The following is a 6,026-nucleotide window of genomic DNA, read 5'->3' on the forward strand; positions in this document are numbered from 1 at the left end:
CTCTATACGAAAATTAAAATATAAAGACGTTAACGATGAAAACAGACGACGACGACGGACGCCAATTGATGAGCATAGCTCACTTGGAACTTCGGGCTAAAAATCGGTCTTGTTCAAAATGTTCTTATTTAAGGTTCTTCTTCTGGATATTCATTTTACTTTATACTGTACTAAAACAGCCGTACATCCATCCATCTGTCATCCTGAACATGCAGGAACTATTTGCCACTGGACGCTATGCAACTAACAATTAATCAATCTAATTATTGAAATCTGATTTAAACTACATTATGTATGTGTCGAAACAACACGAATGCACCCGTCCTTAAAATTTGAAAAATATGCTGCTCCAGTTGAATTATACAAAAATCCTACAGCATTGAATGCGCTTATTCGTGTTTTCAATATATGTTATAATTCCGGTAAAGTGCCAGCTATGTGGAATAAATGTATCATTACACCGATCCCCAAGTCATCCACGGCAGATCCCAGAGATCCGATGTCCTATAGAGGAATAAGTCTAGCAGCAGTGGCGTATAAACTATACTGTGGCGTCCTAAATGCACGTCTGACCGGAAAACTTACCGATCTTGAACTGATCAATGACGAACAGAATGGTTTCAGAAAGAGTCGCAGTACCATAGACCACCTATCAACTTTAACAACTATCATTGAAACGAGAAAACTTTGTAAACTTTCAACATTCTGTGCATTTGTAGATTTAAAAAAAGCATATGACTGGGTTAATCGTAATTTGTTGTTTAGTAAATTAGAATCCTTAGGTTTAAGTACCAAAATGTTAAATGCTTTACATTCTTTATATTGTAATGTTCAATCTTGTGTCAAGATGAATGGCAATTTGACTGATTGGTTTGGAGTAAATTCTGGCCTAAAACAAGGCTGCATATTATCGCCGTTATTATTCAATATTTTCATAAATAACTTAGTTGATGACATCAAGAGCTTAGATATTGGTATAAATATAAATGGTGAAAAGATTTGTATATTGTTATATGCAGATGATGTAGTATTATTAGCCGAAAATGAAAATGACCTTCAAAGAATATTAGATGTTTTAAGTATATGGTGTAATGCAAATGACTTAATTGTAAATATGGATAAGTCAAAAATTGTTCATTTTAGAAAACAATCTGTAACACAAACAAATTTTGTTGAACCGAAACCAGTTAGATATTGTATCAAAATATATGTATCTTGGTTTATTATTAAATGAGTTTTTGGATTATAATGAGATGGCGAAAATTGTAGCAAAATCAGCCAGCAGATCACTAGGTTTACTAATTGCTAAATGCAAAGCAAATGGTGGTTTTGAATTTTCTACTTTTGCTAAACTTTTTGACACTCTTGTTATGTCTGTAATTGAATATGGTGCTGCGATATGGGGAAGTAAAGAATACTCTTGTATAAATGCTGTAAAAAATAGGGCAATGCGTTTTTTCATGGGTGTTGGAAAGTACACACCTAATTTAGTCTTTTATGGTGATAGGGGCTGGATGCCATGTATTGTAAAACAATGGACATGTATTTTTAGAACTTATAGTAGATTTACAACCAGATGCTCCGCAGGGCGTAGCTTTATACGACCGCGGAGGTTGAACCCTGAACAGTTGGGGCAAGGATGGACACAACATTCAATCTGGATTCCGCTCTAAATTTGGATTGTGATTAAATAGTTGACACAGCATAGGTTTCTGACACAGAATGAATGTATTCAAATGAACTTAAAAATTTTTGTTTTCTCTTAGAGCAATTCACTATGCTGTTGAATATTAATCCTCTCAAAAAATGTTTGAAGAAATTTTCTTTTTATTTATGAAATTTCAAATGAGAAAAATTGAACCCAATTTTTTAATCACATCCCCCTTTCCCTTATTCCAAAACTAATTTCAATTAAAATATTCTAATGGAGTTTGCAACAATTACTACTCATTTAAATACCGGTACATCATAAAATATTAAGATGTAAAAAAACTGCTTGTTATCACTGAATGGTAAAGATTATTTAAATTTATCAGTTGGTAGTAAAAAGTGAATATACATTGTATATTGTATATAACAAAGATTTAAGTTGATTCTGGACAAAGAAAGATAACTCCAATTAAAAAAAATTCTTGCAGATATTTCTTGCTTACTATACTGGACAAAGAAAGATAACTCTTAATTAAAAAAAAATTTGCTATTTCACAATATTGTGAAATTAGATATTTCTTGCCATTGTACAATACTGTGCAATTGAAAAGACTTGCTATTGCACAATACTTAATTTAATAATTTTAGATCCTGATTTGGACCAACTTGAAAACTGGGCCCATAATCAAAAATCTAAGTACATGTTTAGATTCAGCATATCAAAGAGGCCCAAGAATTTAATTTTTGTTAAAATCAAACTTAGTTTAATTTTGGACACTTTGCACTTTAATTTAGACCAATTTTAAAACTGGACCAAAAATTAAGAATCTACATACACAGTTAGATTTGGCATATCAAAGAACCCCAATTATTCAATTTTTGATGAAATCAAACAATGTTTAATTTTGGACCTCGATTTGGGCCAACTTGAAAACTGGGCCAATAATCAAAAATCTAAGTACATTTTTAGATTCAGCATATCAAAGAACTCCAAGGATTAAATTTTTGTTAAAATCAAACTAAGTTTAATTTTGGACCCTTTGGACCTTAATGTAGACCAATTTGAAAACGGGACCAAAAATTAAGAATCTACATACACAGTTAGATTCGGCATATTAAAGAACCCCAATTATTCAATTTTGATGAAATCAAACAAAGTTTAATTTTGGACCCTTTGGGCCCATTTTTCCTTAACTGTTGGGACCAAAACTCCCAAAATCAATACCAACCTTCCTTTTATAGTCATAAACCTTGTGTTTAAATTTCATAGATTTCTATTCACTTATACTAACGCTATGGTGCGAAAACCAAGAAAAATGCTTATTTGGGTCCCTTTTTGGCCCCTAATTCCTAAACTGTTGGGACCGAAACTCCCAAAATCAATAACAACCTTCCTTTTGTGGTCATAAACATTGTGTTTAAATTTCATTGATTTCTATTTACTTTAACTAAAGTTATTGTGCGAAAACCAAGAATAATGCTTATTTGCGCCCTTTTTTGGTCCCTAATTCCTAAACTGTTGAAACCAAAACTCCCAAAATCAATCCCAACTTTTCTTTTGTGGTCATAAACCTTGTGTCAAAATTTCATAGATTTCTATTCACTTATACTAAAGTTAGAGTGCGAAAACTAAAAGTATTCGGACGACGACGACGACGACGACGACGCCAACGTGATAGCAATATACGACGAAATTTTTTTCAAAATTTGCGGTCGTATAAAAATGTGTGATAATAGAATAAACAAAAAAGTTTTTATATGGGCAAATAATATATGCAATAATAGACTGAAAAATTGGAATTTCAGAGTACACACAAAGTTTAAAGAACTTGACATGGAACATTTTTGTTATACTAATTTAATTATTGATAAACATGTTATAAAAAATATTGAGAATATCTGTTTCAATAGATTCAAAGAGCAATGGTATATTGATTTAATGTCAAACGAGCGTAGTAAACTACGTACTTACAGACTGTTCAAAAATGAATTTGGTGAAGAAAAGTATTTATTAAAAATTATACCTGGTAAATATAGGAGTGCCTTTGCTAAATTTAGAAGTGGTACTGCTCCTCTGAAAATTGAGACTGGAAGGTATGAAGGTCTTTTAGTTGAGAATAGAATTTGTTTTAACAGTATTTGTAATGAAAATCTTTTAATTGAAGATGAGAAACATGTTTTAATGAAGTGCCCTTTGTATGAAGATTTGCGTTATTATTTGTTTTATCAAGCATCTCTTTTTAATGTTAATTTTATGCAATTGTCTGATGACAATAAATTTATAATTTTTTTCACTGATGAAAATATGTACTTTTATATTGCCAAAATCTGCAATGACATTTTATTGAAGAGAAACCGATTTTAAATAGCTAATTTTAATCTAAATACTGTATATTATTTTTAGATAGTCTCTCATAACTCTTTTTAGAGTGGCTCTTGTATGTTTTATGATTTTGTTTTTATCAACTGTTTGTATGTTTTATATAATGAAGAGGTGAGACTTAAATAAAATATTGTCCTGTCTTGTCTTGTCTATAATATTGCATAAAGTGTTAGAAAAAAGACCAAATCTCATAAGCTTAACTTTGACCACTGAACCATAAAAATTAGGACATGGTCAGATGAAACCTGTCAGCTAGATTTGTACACCTTTCAATAATTCCATACTGATTTTAAGTATATACTAGGTCTATCCTATTACTCCTAGTAAGAGAGAAATTAACATTACAAAATATTACAACTTTTTTTCAATTAGTCATTGAATCATTAAAATGAGGTCAGGGACAATGAACATGTGACAGCCTGAAACTTTGTAACGTAAGGCATCTATATACAAAGTATGAAGCATACAGGTTTCCACCTTTTAAAATATTAAGTTTTTAAGAAGTAAGCTACAGCTGCTACGTATCTGCAGCTGCCAGATCACTATCGATCCCTACAGTATGTCGAGCTTTCTGCGAACAAAAACTGCTTGTGTATTATATTGAAGTTTACCAAAAACCAATAATTTTAACTAGTGCCATGTATACATATGTATCAGGAATTGTTTAACCGTACAGAGTGACAGATCACCCCTTGGTTTTTTGTGTGGTTTGCACTGCTCAGCCTTCAGTTTTTCTATGTAATGTACATGTGTTGTTGACTTCCCCTTCCTTTCATAGTTTTTCTAGTTTTCCTTGGTATTGTCAGTTTGTCTTCAACTTTGAAAATACTTAGTGAATGAACTGAAGGTATTTTCATACAAAAAAGATGTGGTATAATTGCCAATTAGACTCACAAGACCACAAATGACAAAGAAATTAACTACTATAGGTCTTTCTACAGCCTTTAACAATTAACACAGCCCATACCACCAGGGTTTCCGCTGGCGGTCGCCATTTTCGCAATTTGCGAAAAAATAATAATTGTGGCGATAAAAATTCGTCATTTGCGAAAGAATTTGGCGAAAGAAATATATAACGATTTATTTTCCTCCATCTTGTTTATTTTTATTTTTTTTCAAGTTTCTCGGACTTAAACTGATCAGACAATACTCGGAATCACCTTGACCTCATTAAGATTTGGACAGAAAATCAATAATCAGCTGATTACATTTTATGGGTATCGACAACAAAGGACTAATTAATAACGGTGTTGATTGAATTGTTTGACAAAATGATATGGTTAAATGGCTTCCGCTAAATGTCGCATAAAGAATATATTTGTCACTTTGCGACGCACGTGTTTGAAGCAAACTTGTGACGTCTCCTCTCCTCTGAAAGATGATTAAGAGAAGAAAGCTGTTGTTGTGACGAAACATGTTCAAAAGCAAGAAAAATATCCGATTTAAAACTTTTACTATCCTTTGACTTTAATATTATTGTTAATTGATTAGGGTTGAGTGACACATGTGTTTCAATAATAGTTTTACGTCTCAACTTTTTCATTTACGATGGTCAAGAAAAGAAAACTGTCGTTATGAAGAAATCTATTCAAAAGGTTAGGAACAGCCCCTCAATTGAGATTAGCCCTTCAATGTTATGACTACACATGCATGAAATGAGGGATCAATTTCATGTGATAAAAACCACTTCTTAGTAAAATGTAGACTCTTAAAATAAGTTTGAGAGAATAATCATAGACACAATGGGGCAAAATCATCGTATTAAAGGGAAAAGGGGGGGGGGAAAGAAAAAAGGTAAATTTTAAACGAAAAATATATTTATGTTACTTGGCAAAAAAAATAATAAAGTGGCAAAAAATATATTGTTTTGGCGAAAGAGGTGGCGAATAAATATTTGACCCAGGGGAAACCCTGCATACCACATTTTTTTTCAAAATCACCTTAGACAACATCTGCATGTTCTAGAAAGAGAATAGAAAAAAATAAACAGCCG

This window comes from Mytilus edulis, chromosome 12 (assembly GCF_963676685.1).
Source record: "Mytilus edulis chromosome 12, xbMytEdul2.2, whole genome shotgun sequence".
NCBI lineage: Eukaryota > Metazoa > Mollusca > Bivalvia > Mytilida > Mytilidae > Mytilus > Mytilus edulis.